We start from the raw sequence: 15257 nt of genomic DNA, 5'->3' as shown, positions 1-15257 counted from the left end.
ATAAAAACTACATGCAAATATAACCAATAACAGAAAATAATAGAACACACAGAAATGAACACAAGGCACCAAGATTTAATATGGTTCACCCAATCTTTGGGCTACGTCCACCAAACAACAAGTCCGATCTTATTACAATCCAGTGATTACAACCTGATTACAATCCGTAATCCCTTACAGCTCAATACCGCTGCAAGAACCAATTTCGTATCACAACATTATGAAAAATACCCAACCCTAAGCCCTTTTATACAAGTATTAAACCGCTTTAGGGTTATAACATATCGGCCATATGTCGGCCATAATATGTCGGCTACCATGTCGGCCGAACCCCACTATTTATGAAGTATGTACAGTACTTTCCTGATCAGTCACCACAATCTAACAAAGGGGTGCAAAGATACTGAAAAAAGTTACATAAAAGATAAATTATTGAGAAGACATGATAAATCTCCATGAAAGAGAAAACTAATAAGATGGTTTGTAGACAAATTTTTAAATAAATATCAATATTTCAAAATCATCAAACTCAATCTATCATCAGAATACACAATACAACAAACCACAAGAAAACAGCCTTCAAATAATTAAATGGTACATAACATATAAGTCAGTACAAGATTCTCTTTCACAAGCATAGAAACAAAATTCAGTAATCAAATATCGGATCCTCAGCTGCCACCAAGACTCTTTCTAATTGTCTCCACTTCTGAAACGTTGATCTGGAATGACTTGGACAATACATTGATGGGAATTGCCGGATTGGAAGCAAAAGTGGCCAAGGGAATGACAGAGTTACCAGGAGCCTGACTGTTAAGAGCCGCCATGAGAGAGGCAGGGCTCTTTCCCACGTTCTCAGCAAAGTGTAGGAGAGCCTTGGGAAACACAAAAACATCTCCTGCTTTCATTTCTACAGAGAAAAGCTTGTTGTTGGTATCCACAAACCCAACTCGTAGACTGCCTTCCAAAACGAAGATGATTTCAGAGGCTCGTGGGTGGAAATGAAGAGGAAGAACTCCTCCCACCGCAAAATCTACTCGAGCCATGATAATCCCGAGGGTGTTTATGCCGGGGAGAACTTGTGTTGCTGTGTAGGCTACGCTCACTCCAAATGGATTGGATGATGTGTTTCCTCGGTTTCTCAAAATGGATGAAGTAAAGTGCTTTGCAGAAGCATTGGTTGGATTCATACAAGGCATCCCATTCATAAAGAGTGTGGATGACGAAGTGTCTGCTACGCACAAATCCTGCAATGGGTCTGGATCTGCAATTGTTGTGGATACTACAAGTAAAACCAATATCAAAGAAAGCCAAAAGTATGCCATTGGAATTTTGAATAAGAAGAGAGCGACTTACAACGATATTGAGTTTCTTGCCTCTATATATATCGATGCAGGAAGAGATGAGGAGTTTCTTAATAATTTGGAAATTTCAACCCAGTTTCTTGTATGTGAGAGTTAGAGAATGAAGACTAGTTGTTCGTCCAACAAAACACATATTAAAATAGGAATGGTCGCCAAGAGATATAATGTTAAATTGGCAAAGATGTGTAAAGGTAATGGGAAGTAGGTATGGCGTCAACGATCGTCACAGGATCATTCTGAAATGGAGTTGTTATAGTCGGCCGAATATAAAAGGAAAACGCGTGATATTAAAAAAGCATTAGCATATGAAGTTTTTACAGCTAAGCCTGTCATCGTCAATTCTGGTCGTCACTCCAACTTGGAGAAAATTAATTCTTAAGAAGAACCCATTTCCAAATGTGCACAAACGTTAATCTCCTCAGCAATAAACTTAAAAGGGAAAAGGGAGGGTAATTTTGTGTTTTTTTTTAAAGAATAGTTGCTTTTCTATTAATTAAATATAGAGAAATATTTACGTATATGAAAATTCTACTAAAATATATATTTATAACTTTTAATTTCTCAAATCTTGTATGGTTGCAGAAATGTTGTTTCATAATATAGAATATGTAGCAGTGTATATTTGATATATGTACTATAACCAATGAAAGTAAAAAGCTCTTAATCACAATATCACGATGATGATGCATACCCATAACCATTGAAAGCAAAATGCTTTTAGTAAAAAGAATTGAACTTTAAAATAATTGTCTTTAATAAACAATATTAGCAAATACTATAGTTTGTATTATGTATTCAGCTATGTACCAAGAAAAATATTAATAGTTATGACTTAGGTGAAAATGTAAGTGTATTACATATAAGACATGGTCATAACTTAGGTGAAAGCATAATTGTCTTGCCTATAAGGCATAGTCATAACTTAGGTGAAAACATAGCTGTCTTACCTATAAGGAAGAGACTAATAAAATTTTGATGATTAATTTATGATTTTTTTTTTGTTTTGTTTTTTTAGCAAAACTGGGCTAACCACTACAAATTTTATAAATAAATAAACCTAATTCAAGAGCTCATCAAAGAAATTACCAGGAAGAAAATGTTGGAATGTTCAAATGGGAAGAGTACTTCTGAGAGGGGGGTGTGTGAATCATAAGTAACCAATTTTTATCCTTTTATTAACACATAACTGAAAACAATGTACATGCATGTAAACATATAAGTAAACATAAAATGAAAGCATGCATCAACACATAACACCATAATTGATAACCCAAAAACCTTCCAGGAACAAGAAGGTAAAACTAGGGTGGGGATGACACCCACAAAAAATCACTGCAACAATTAATGGTCAACCACTTCTGATGGTTTGCCCTGTGAAAAGCCTGCCCTATTAAAGGCTTTACACTATGTCAATAGTGACCTCGTTAGAGTATTTACAAACACTTACATGAAGTGTCACCCTATTAAAGGATTTACAATAGGTTGTTAAACCCACCTAATATATAAGATTTTCAATCACCTTCTCCAAATGTTCTTCGGCCTAGCTGTTAAGCTAACCTATCAATGTAGGATTTTAGCATCTAATACAATTGTGAGAAAGTATTAGAACATTTGACCTGATTGAATGTAATCTCAAATTGCTGGGTTCAGGAACTAGATCTTCTCTTCTTGTTATGATCCTTGCTTGATATGATCTTTGTATGTGTTCCTTGTCCCTTGTGCTATTCTGATCAATTAGATATGAAATTGCTACTTTGTTCCTTTAAGTATTTTCCTCTTCACACTAAAATTTTGCTATAATCTCCCCTTATACTATTCTCTTCCACACATTCAATGATGCATTCGACCTCCTTATAAAGAATGTGAAGACTTAGGGTTAGGTATGGATCTATGATCCATATTGAATCTCAAATTCCTGGTCAAATCCTTGGATTTTCTTCATTGGTTGCATGCCTTCTCCATTTTTCTGATTGGTTGTATGCAGATTGCATAGGGATTGCAAATGGTTCATCCTTTTTCTCCATTAAAATTTCTCTAGGTTGGCTCCAAAAATAGTTTACATCTTACTTTGTGAAAGCACAAACTCTTATGTTGATCTTGAGTTACTCGTCACTATTTACAATACTGATGCTTGGCATGAACTGATTCTTGGATTGCTCGGCATCCATTAGTTTCCTAGTTTTCTTAGTACCTATTAAACACTGTATTGCTTGGCACATCTATATTTTGTATTGCTCGACATCTAAACATTTTTTGATTACTCGACACATGAACATTTCTTGGATCACTCGACACATGAACATTTCCTGGATTACTTGGCATATACTACATTGTGACTTGCTCGGCACCAACTATGGCTTGACACCTATTGCAATTTTGGCTCAACATACATTGTGTACTTGGCATATATAGTGAAAATGGTTAAGTGTTTTGACACTCAATTGTCAAGACTATTCTTTTGACCAACAATCTCCCCCTTTGACATGAGTGTCAAAAACACTTAACTAAGCATTTATGAACTTAAACTTATTGAGTATATTCTTTATTTTCTTGGTATTCATGCAAAATTTCAAAAATATTGTGAGTAACAATATACCTTATGACTCCCCCTGAGTTGATTATGCCTTGTCCATTCTTGAGACTGAAATTATGTGCTAATGTGCTTGATTCTCTCTGTCCTTAATCCTGTTTCTGCATTCTGAGCCTATATGCTATATTTGATCTATGTGAAGTTCAAAATTTTGCATCTCCCCCTTTTTCCTTATAACTTGACTTCCCCTTTTTGGCTATTTAAAAACTTTCCACTCAATCTGCAAAAATGAAAGAATGTACAAAAAATGATTCAAAATTTGGCATTCTCCCATAGCATCTACATATACATATATCTCCCTCTTACTTTATCTCCCCATTTTTTATACTGATGTCAAAGGGTTCTATGGAGTAATACCATGCTTAGCCAAAAATGTGCTATTTACCTCTAGGAGTATTTTCAAAGCTGCATCCCGATTTTCTAGTGCAATGTCCAATGACTTATGCTAGATGGAAACCTCTATTTCTAGATGTAAAAGTCCATCTAAAGTAGAAATATTTGAATCTTTCTTGAGGATTGTTTCTACATACATTTTCTCCTTATGGAGTACCTCCAAGTGAGGGGTTATAGAGGACTAGATTTGCATCAACTTAGCTTTTGTATTTGCCTCGTCTGCTATTAAGACAACTAATTCTCTTTGAGTGTGAAGCATTTGAGCAAAATGCTTCTCACTTTGAGCTAGATTAGTGGGGAGTTGCATACTAGAAATCTTTAGATTTCTTTCCAAGCTCATTATTTTCTGGCTAGTCTCCTATGTGAAATTGGAAAAATCACACAACTCTATCCAATTTCTTAGCCAACTCAACTTGAGATAGTGCTATATCACCAGATATTTTCTCATTTACCTTTCCTTGGAACTTCTTTTCTGACCATTCCATTAATTTTGCATTTGTATCTTGGTCTTCATTAGTCACCTGGTCAACTATGTCAGATAGTTGCTCTACTATTGGCCTTGACTCATCAGGTGTCTAAAGGAATCCATAAAGATGTCTTTTATCTCATTCAGTGCTTTCCTATATTTATATTCTTTTCTCAATACCTCTTGTATTCTTCTTCTATCCAGTGCACTCTGTATTTCATTAATCTTCTCCTCGGTGAGAGTGCTAGATTCATAGTATGGTATTGTAATTTCCTCATCAAGCTCAGGAATTCCATACTAAATTTTCTTGGCTACTTTTGTTGAGCTTGAGCCTGGTGTTCTAACTTGCAATGTTAGAATTTTAGTGCTCGGCTTCTGAAGAGTTTGAGTGGGAGTACCTCTTTTTGGTAATTCAAGAAAAGTTTGTATTGCAGATTCCTCTTCATCTCTTGTCTCTTCCTTCTCTTTAGCTTGTTTCTCCTTTTCACTTTCAATGGTTGGGGGTGTGCTTGCTAGCTATTCTATTTTCCCTGTTTCTACCTTTGCTATTGTGTTCGATACTTGAAGTGCATCTGTGACTGCTTTTGGTGGAGATGGTGGAGGAAGGAATAGGATTCTAGTAGTTTGAGTGGTTGAAGGTGGTTCTTGTGTTTGCACCTTGACTTCCTTTGATTTTACAATTGCTTTTTGCAATTCATCAACATTGACTAGTATTGGGCTTGAACATAATCTAGCTGCTTGTGTTGATTGGTCAAGGATCATTGTGAGATCTTTTGCAATCAGTGGATTGATGTTTTGACAAGAGGTGTCAATAATGTCCTTTATTTTGATAATCTCTATAGGTGTGATGGTGGCATGAGGAGGGCTAGGCAGTGATAGTTGTGTGTCTTGCACACTTTGTTCTTGCTGCTCATCTGTATCCTTTTCTTCCTCTTTCTCCTATTTATTCTCCTCTTCATTTTTCTTTTCTTCTTCCACTTTCTTCTCTTCCTCAACCTTCTTCTCCTCTTCCTTCTTATCTTTTTCCTTTTTCCCTATTTCTTTCATTTCCTTTTTCTTGGCACTTGCTTTTGCCTTGTATTCCTCATCAAAAACATCATCAATTTTCTTGTATATTATTTTCCATAATCGTGTGGCTTTTCTGACTACTTCTTTAATTTTATTTTGCAAAACAAAAAATGATCTATATTTAGGAGTAAATCTACTATTGCGCCTCTTGACTGCATTAGTTATTTGACCCTTAGTCAAATCAGGCAACAATCTAGCTAAAGTAGATTCCCTTATTTCCTTTTCCATTTGTAGACAGAAATGCCATTTATCTTCAACGATTTTGTACAATTCCTTGGGCATTGAGCCATCTAGCTCTAGAGGTGTGTGCTTGTACATGGCCATCATAGCATAAACAGATTCCTCTATTTTATTTTGCTCTTCCTTAGTGAGCTTATTAAAATCTAAATTCTTTAAATCTTTCAAGTCATCATTTCTAATCTTTGTACACAATTTATCTATGGCAGACTTGGGTGGATGACTTACCACTTTGAACTGACTATCATCATCTATCTCTATCTTTTCTTCATCTGAGTGAAGTTGAGCTACATATTTTCTTCTCTTCCTTGGCTCCTCATCATTCTTCTTGATGGCTTTCTTCTTCTTTTCTGCCTCTTCTTTGGCCTTTTGTGTTGTAGCTCTGGTGGTGGCTTTGGTAGTAGGCTTCTTTGGTGCAGGTTTTGCCACTTTCTTTGCTTTGGGTTGAGGAGTAGGTGGAGTTTTAGCCTTCCTTTCGATGACTTTAATTCTGATAAGTGCTTCCTTGGCTACTTTTTCCTCTACACCTTCTTCTTTGTACTCAACTAGGCCTTGAGTCAGTTGTAGAGGCTCATCTTCTTCATTTCATTGTCATTCTCTTCTTCATCTACTTCCTCTTCCTCTACTGAGCCTACTTCTTCAAGACCAAATCTCTTCTTGATCTTCTTGATCAAATTGGCCTTCTTTTTCACTAATATGGCTATCTTAAGATTTGTCACCACCCTTTATTTGACAATGTCATAAGTACCAAAATGTTTTTCATCCTTTTCAATGTCTTCTGCAAGTAGTGTTGTTATTGCTGCTAAGGCTTGATCAACATCAAGTTCATAACCTAGTGGCCTAAGCCATCTCACTCTAGGTATGAATTCTTGTGTATAAGTGTAATCAATATCTACAAGAAAGAAAATATACTTTTCATGCTGCTCAACTAGTGAGATCAGTATCCTCATCCTCTATTTCATGGACTTCTTGAAGTCCTCAAAATAGCTAGTCATTTGGATGTCAAAATTCTCACCCATCTGCTCAATGAATCCATTTATTTGCTCAACAATGGTCTTATTCTAATCCTATTTCACCTTGCCTACTAAAGGGAATTCTTTCATAATATAGAAAAACATACAAACCAAAAATGAGCCAAATTTGCATTGAGCTCCCTTAGACTTCCTTATAGGTTCTAGATTCTCATTGATATGCTGTAACATGAGCTCTGCAAGATCATATGTATGATCTTTCTTTACCAATTTATAGGCAACATCCACCGCTATACATGGTATACTATTTAGTCTGCTTGACTGGCAGAATTTGTGGGATATGACTCTCACAACAAAATCCAGTAGGGTTTTTATGATGGTGTCTATTGTCATTCCCCTATTATTCCATTTGGAACAAGTGTTCTTCTCTATGGCCTCCTTTTTGTCACTTCTCAAGGTCTTTGGCCAATCTAGGGTTGGAATACCAGTAACCCTATGGACAGTTTTCTTTGTAAACTTCACTGGCCCAACCTCTAACTAAAAGGCTCCATCATGGATTCTGCTCAACACTATGCATATCTATTTTGTTTTGCAAACAATAGAAAAAACTAGGGCTTTGGTCAGACCCTTCTTCTCAACTATGGAGAATTCATCTTTAAGTTTTCCATTATCATAGAGTTTATCAAATACATTAAAAATCTCCAAATCTCTTATGGCTCCAACTTTACAGTTATAACACTTTCGAACATCTTGAACCATAACAACTTTATCAGGTATTATGGATAGGGTACTAGTGGGATCATTCTTATAAGCGATTTCAGGAATGGACCTAAACTTTGGCTATTTGACTTCATTACTAACAAGTTGAATTTAATGAATTTCCTTCTCCTTAGTAGTTTTTGACCCAGATGCCATTGTTTACTAAACTTGGGTTTAAAATTAAATAAGCTTTCAAACTTTGTGTAGCTCAGCACTTGAATGAAATACCTATTGATTGATGAAATCGAGCTGAATTGTTGTTGGAATCACTACTGTTGGAATATCTTATTGGAAAGAATGCTTCTAAGAGGGGGGGTGAATCAGAAGTACTAGCTTCTAATCTATTTTGAATTCTTAATAACATATCTTTGAAATGAACATGCATGCATATAAACATTAAGCAATCATGAGAAACAAATATGCATCACCACATAACACTTGAGATTTTGGTAACCTAGAAACCCTCCAGAAATAAGAAGGTAAAACTAGGGTGGGGATGATACCCACAAAATCACTGCAGTAATAATGTTTGACCACTTCTAATGGTCTGCCCAGTTAAAGGCCTGCCCTGTCAAAGGCTTTACACTGTATCAATAGTGACCTGGTTAAAAGATTTACAAACACTTTACATGAAGTGTTGCCCTATCAAAGGATTTAGTCACCTACTTAAAGGATCAACAAAATATTTGTTAAGCTAACCTATCATCATAGGATTTCCTTTCTAATACAATGGCTAAAGAGTATTAGGTATAATAAACCTGATAGCTTACAATCTTTGATTGCTGAATACAGGCACTTGATCTACTTTCTTCTAACCTTGATCCTCTGAGATTGGATACTCATTTGTGTCCCTTGCTTTGTTATGATTAACTGAATATTCTCTTGCTGATCTCTTCTTCTAAGTCTTTATATATGTCACTTTGTAAAATAGTTTTCCTTCCACACCTTTGTCCCTATCTATACAACGAGACTTAGTCTTCCTTATAAAGACATTCAAAGACTTAGGGTTAGACATGGATCTACGATCCATATTTGATCTCTGATTTTTGCTTATTGCTTGCACTTTTATCATTGGTTGCATGCCTTCTCCATTTTTCTTATTGGCTACATGAAGATTGCATAGGAAATATAAATGATTTGATCTTATCACTTAAATCCTTCGAGATTTGTCATATGTCAGCCATGAAAATGGTTTACATCTAAGTTTGTGAAGTTACAAACTCATATGTTGATTCTGAGTTACTCGGCACTTACTGATTCTTGATGCTCAGCACCTTCTGTAACTCGGCTCCTGTATATTGCTTGGCATCCTTTATGTAACTCAGCTCCTGTATATTTCTTGGCACTTGATCTTCACTCAGTACCTAAAGGCTACTCAGCACCTGAAGATCACTCAGCACCTGATGGATTTCCTGACTCGACACACGCTATGGCTTGACATACACAATGTACTCGGCTTCAATGTAGAAAGTGGTTAAGTGTGTTGGCACTCAAGTGTCAAAAACACTTAACTAAGCAATATTTATCTGATCTTATGAGTACATTTACTGATCTGCTTGGTACATATACAGAGGTTTAACAAAAATTTGTAACTTTGTAACTTACAATATATATAACTCAAAATTATTATAATTCTTATAACTCCCCCTAAGTTGATCATGCTGATGTCTTGTGCCATTATGCCTAATGTTCTCTTTAATATATCTTCACAATGTTATCTCCCCTTTTTTGATACTGATGTCAAAAGGTCCTAAATAGTAATGCCATGCTTGGCCAAAAATGTCTTGTTTACCTCAAGGAGTATTTGGAGAGCTGCATCCTAGTTATTTAAGGCAATATCCAATGACTTTTGTTGGATTGCAAGCTCTGATGCAAGATCAACAAGTCCTTCATGTGTAGAAATATTTGGATCCTTCTTCAGGACTGTTTCTGCATACATTTTCTCCTTGTGCAATACTTCTAAGTGAGGAGTGATGGAGGCTTGCATTTGCATCAGCTTTTCTTTGATAGTGGCCTCTTCTACTGATAATGTGGCTAATTCCCTCTGAGTGTGTAATGTTTGAGCAAATTTCTTTTCACTCTATGTAGGGTCTGAGGGTAGTTGTGTACTGGAGATCTTTAATTTACTCTCAAGGTTCAAATTTTTTTGATTTATTTCTTGTGTGAACCTGGAAAAATCACACAATTTTCTATAAAGGGAAAATATGTTCCCTAATAAACTCTTTACATTTTCCAATTTCTTGGCTAGGTCAACCTATCCCAAAATTATGTTATTAGCTATTTTCTGGTTGACTTTGCCTACAAACTTCTTTTCTGACCATTCTATTAGTTTTACATTAGTATCATGGTCTTCATTATTTACTTGGTCAACTATATTAGATAATTGCTCAAGTATTGGCCTATTTGCATCTAGAGGTTGAAGACTAAAAGCATCCATGAATATATCTTTTATCTCATTCATTGCCTACTTTTATTTTTAGTCTTTAGTTGTTGTCTCTTGCCTCCTTCTCTTATCCAATGCACTATGTATTTCATTTATCTTTTCCTCATTTAGAGTGCTTGAATCATAATAAGGTATTTTAATTTCTTCATCAAGCTTAGGAATACCATAATGAATGGTCCTGGTTACCCTAGTAGGACTTGAACTTGGTGTACTAACATATAAGGTCATTGTTTCAGTACTCAACTTATGAATGGGTTTGGTTGGAGTTCCTATTTTTGGTAGTTCAACCAAACTTTGTATTCTAGACTCCTCTTTATTTTCATTTTCTTCCTTATCCTCTTCTTCTTGCTTGTCTTCTTCTTCTTGTGTTACTACTGCTGGAGGTGTATTCACTGTCTAAACTATTGTCCTTGCGACTACCTCTATTGTTGCACTCGTCTCTTGATGAGTTTGAGTGGCAAATCTTGGTGGTGACAGATGTGGTAGAAATGTAAGCCCAGTAGTTTGAATGGTTTGAGATGGTTCTTGTGGTGACACCTTGGCTTCTTTGAGTTTGTCTACTAACTTTTGCAAATTATCCACACTGACCAATATGAGACTTGTACACAATTGTGCTTGTAGAGTTGTTTGGTGAAGGATCTTAGTAAGATCCGCTATAGTTAATGGATTGATGTTTTGACATGTGGTGTCAACAACATCCTTAATCTTTATGATTTTTGTAGGTGTGGTAGGCGAGTGAGGTGAGCTAGGAGGTGAAAGATGTGTTTCTTGCACACTTCATTGTTCATCAGTTCCTTTGTCTTCATCTTTTCCTTCCTCCTCTCTTTCTTTCTTGTTTTCCTCTTCTTCAACCTTTTTCTCTTCTTCTGTTTTCTCTTCTCTCCTCTTCCTCTTTGTATACCTCTTCAAGGACATCTTCAATTTTCTTGTACAAGTTTTTCCAAACCCTTGTTGTTCTCTGCACAACTTCTTCAATTTTGTTTTGCAGGATGGATAATGCCCTATATTTAGGTGTAAACCTTTTACTATGCCTTTTGACTGCTTGAGTTACTTGTTCTTTTGTTAAATCAAGTAGTAGGTTTGCTAGCGTTGATTCCCTCATCTCTTTCTCCATCATTAGATAGAAATGCCATCTATCTTCTATAATTTTAGACAATTCCTTTGGCAATTGTCCATCTAGTTCAAGAGGTGTATACTTGAACTATGCCATCAATGCATAAACTGATTCTTCTATGCTATTTTGTTCCTCTTTATTGAACTTATTGAAATCAGTCTTTTTCATTTCATTTAAGTCTCCATTCCTAATCTTCTCACATAATTTATCAATTGAAGATTTAGGAGGACTTACCTTTTTAGTCTGATCTTCTTCATCAGTATCAGGTTGGGCCACATATCTTTTCCTTTTCTTTGGCTCTTGCTGTGCCTTTGATTCTTCTTCTTTTTGGCTTCCTCTTTGGCCTTTTGGGTAGAGGCCCTAGTTGTAGCTTTGGTTGTTGGCTTCTTAGGCATTTGCATGACAACTTTCTTTGGTGAAGGCTGAAAAGCAGGAGGTGTCTTTGTTTTCCTTTTGATGACTCTACCTCTGATGGGTGCTTCCTTGGTTTTTGCTTCCTCAGCACTCTCATCTTTCTCTTCACCTTGACTTTGAGGCAATTCAAGTGGCTTTTGTTCTGGCTTACCTTCTTCTTCTCCTTCACTAATCTCTTCTTCTTCACCTGCTGCACTTGATTCTTCAATAGAAAATTTCTTCTTTATCTGTTTTACCAGGTTGTTCTTTTTCTTTACTATTGAGGCTGTCTTGAGTTTTGTAACAACTCTTGATTTTATAGTGTCATATGTTCCAAATGCCTTGGTAGATTTGTCCATTTCCTTTGCAAGTAATGTTGTGATGGCTGTAGAAGCTTGGTCAACATCAAGCTCATATCCCAATGATCTAAGCCATCTTGTTCTTGGAAGGATTGCTTGAATGTAAGTGTAATCAATATCAACAAGAAAACATATGTCATTTATATGCTTTTCTACCAGTGAAACTAGTATTCTCATTCTGTTCTTCATTGCATTTTTGAAATCCTCAAAATAGATAGACATTTGATCATCAAAGCTATCTCCCATTTGTGCAATGAAATCATTAATTTGATCAACAATGGTTTTATCCTGACTCCAATTGACTTTGCCAAATGAAGGGAATTCCTTCATTACATAGAAGAACATACAAACCAACACTGAACCAAGTTTACATTGTGCTCCCTTAGACTTTCTAATAGCTCCAAGATTTTCATTGATCTGTTGCAACAAGAGCTCTACAAGGTCATAAGTGTGGTCTTTCTTTACAAGTTTATGTGCCACATCTACTGCTATGCAGGGTACACTATTTAGCCTGCTGGATTGGTAAAACTTATGTGATATGATCCTTACAGCAAAATCTAGAAGGGGGTCAGTAACGATATCTATGGTCATTCCTCTATTGTTCCATTTTGCACCTATGTTTTTCTCAATTGTTTCCTTCTTCTCACTTCTCAATGTCTTTGGCCGATCTAGGGTTGGAAAACCTGTAACCCTATGAACCATTTTATTAGTAATCTTGACTTGCCCTTGTTCTAACCAGAATGATCCATCATGGATTCTGCTGAGTATAATGTGTATCCACTCATTTTTGAATACGATTGGAAAAACTAGGGCTTTGGTTAAACCCTTCTTTTCTATGACAGAAAACTCATCTTTCAGAATACCATTTTCACAGAGTTTTTCATAGGCATTAAAGATTTCCAAATCTCCTATGGCTCCTATTTTACAATTATAGCACTTTTGCACATCTTGAACCATAACAACTTTTTCAAGGATGACGGATAGGGCACCAGCAAGATTGTTTTTGTATGCAACCTCTGGTATAGGTCTAAACTTAGGTTTCTTAACTTCGTTGCTAACAAGTTGAATCTCATGGCTCATTTTTCCTTGTGTTTTTTTTGAACTAGATGCCATTTATATCCAAACTAGGGTTTTAATGATTAAAGTAAACTTCTCAAACTTTAAAACTCGGCACTTGAAGGAAATACCTGGATAGATACTTAGATCGCTTGGGTAGATGCTGAATTGTTGCAAATCATTGGTTGAAAGCTTGAAAGTTGCTCAATCGTGCTCAAGGAAATCGCTCTTCGTTTGAATGGCTCAAGAATGAATCAATTTTTACTTTTAAGTGACAAAAGAAACTTTTGCATTTAATGCATTTTTGTACCTACACCTGCCACTCGGCTTCCAAATATTTTTCAACTCGGCATCCACTCGGTAGCTATACTTACTTGACATCTACTTACTTTGTTGATAACTTGGCATCCAAAGACAACTCGGCATTATTGTTCAAGTTTAGTCTTAGCATCTTATCTTATGCTTATTTCTTATTTTCAGTGCTTCTTTTTCTTGGGACTGATGTATGATATAACTTTGTATATCAATCCCATATATCTCTCTTATGGTTGGTTTGATGAAATGTGATCACTTGACTCGTTAGGTGAAGTGATCCCTTTGCTTGATGTACTGCACTCATCTTTCTTCTTCCAAGTCTTAGTAATTTGTCCTCTTATGACATCAATCTTCTCTTTTCCTTTGTTGGCTTCAGTATTTGGTGCTTTGGACCTTGTAGGACAGTTTTTGCTGGTATGACCAATTTTCAAGCAATTGAAACATGTGGTTTGGCTTAACCATCTTTTATAGTTCCCCTTGAAATGTGTTCTTATGCAATTCTGGGGTATATGTCCATATTCCTGACAATACTGACAACTGTACCTGGTGTTATAATCCCAATGATATTGACTTTCATTTCTTTTTGCTAGTTGATTTGATGTCCACATAGGCTTTGATCTGCATTCAAATGCCCTATGTCCATATTTCTTGCAATTATGACAATGTCCATCAAATCTTTGTGTTCTTGGGATTTTGGATTTGTAATCTTGTGTCATATGTCCTTGCATGTTGGACATGTGATAGTAACTCTTGCTTTTGTGTGTGTTTAGCTGATTGATTCTTCTACTCATGCAAATATTAGTAGTATGTCCCTTTTTATTATAGTAATGACAAGTGGGTTTAGAATCCTTACCTTTGTCACTTCTTTGCTCAAAACTCTTTGATGATTCACCAAGTTTAGTGTTGTTGTATCTAAGTCCTAATGTATCATGGGTTGGTCTTGGGAATTTCAGCAACTGTTCAAAGTATTTTATGGCTTCACTTGACTTGTTGAGATTCTCTGCTATCTCTTTTTCTCTATTTAATTCATTCTGAAATTGTTCATTCTGCATCCTCATAGTAGAGATCTCAATATCTTTCATATTAAGTTCATGATGAAGGTTCATCATTTGAGCAAGTGTATCCATCTGCATGTTTGAGATCCTTGTTAATTCAGTACATTTTTCTTCTAGTCTATTTGCAAGATTTCTTTTGCCATCTTCCATCATGATTCTATCCTCAACTGCACTTTTCTTTTGTTCAGTGATTTCACATAACATTACGGCTTGTGATTCATGTTCCATCTTGAGAGATCTTACCTCTTATACTTGAACTTTGTTTTTCTCCATCAGTTCTGCTATTGTTGCATCAAATTCTTTAGTGTCTCCATTGGCAAACACTTGTGTGGTATCAATCTCCTTGTAGTGTATGCCATTTTCAGCTATGGCTATCTCCTTTCTTCTTTACAAAGATTTTCTTAATTCCACTCTAGCTTCCTCTACTTTTTGTAGAGTGAGATGAAAATCTATCACTTGGTTTTCAATGATCTTTCCAAGTTTGAAAAATTCCATCTTTAGATCTTTTCATCCAAGCTGTTAGGCTCCTTTTTGAGAAAAAATGCTCTGATACCAATTGTTGGAATATCTTATTAGAAAGAATGCTTCTGAGAGGGAGGGTGAATCAAAAATACTAGCTTCTGATCTATTTTGAATTCTCAATAACATATCTTTGAAATGAACATGCATGCATA

At 35.7% G+C, this 15257-nt stretch overlaps 1 pseudogene; it reads right to left on the bottom strand.

Annotated features, from left to right (window-relative positions):
- Positions 1–578: 578 nt before the first annotated feature.
- Positions 579–1447, bottom strand: LOC149576594 (germin-like protein subfamily 1 member 1 pseudogene; annotated as a pseudogene).
- Positions 1448–15257: the final 13810 nt, after the last annotated feature.

This window comes from Cupressus sempervirens, chromosome 1 (genome assembly GCF_028749045.1).
Source record: "Cupressus sempervirens isolate cs-2001-9-10 chromosome 1, ASM2874904v1, whole genome shotgun sequence".
Taxonomy (NCBI): Eukaryota; Viridiplantae; Streptophyta; class Pinopsida; order Cupressales; family Cupressaceae; genus Cupressus; species Cupressus sempervirens.
The sequence above is the reverse complement of the archived record's forward strand: the minus strand, read 5'-3'. Positions and strand labels throughout refer to the sequence as shown.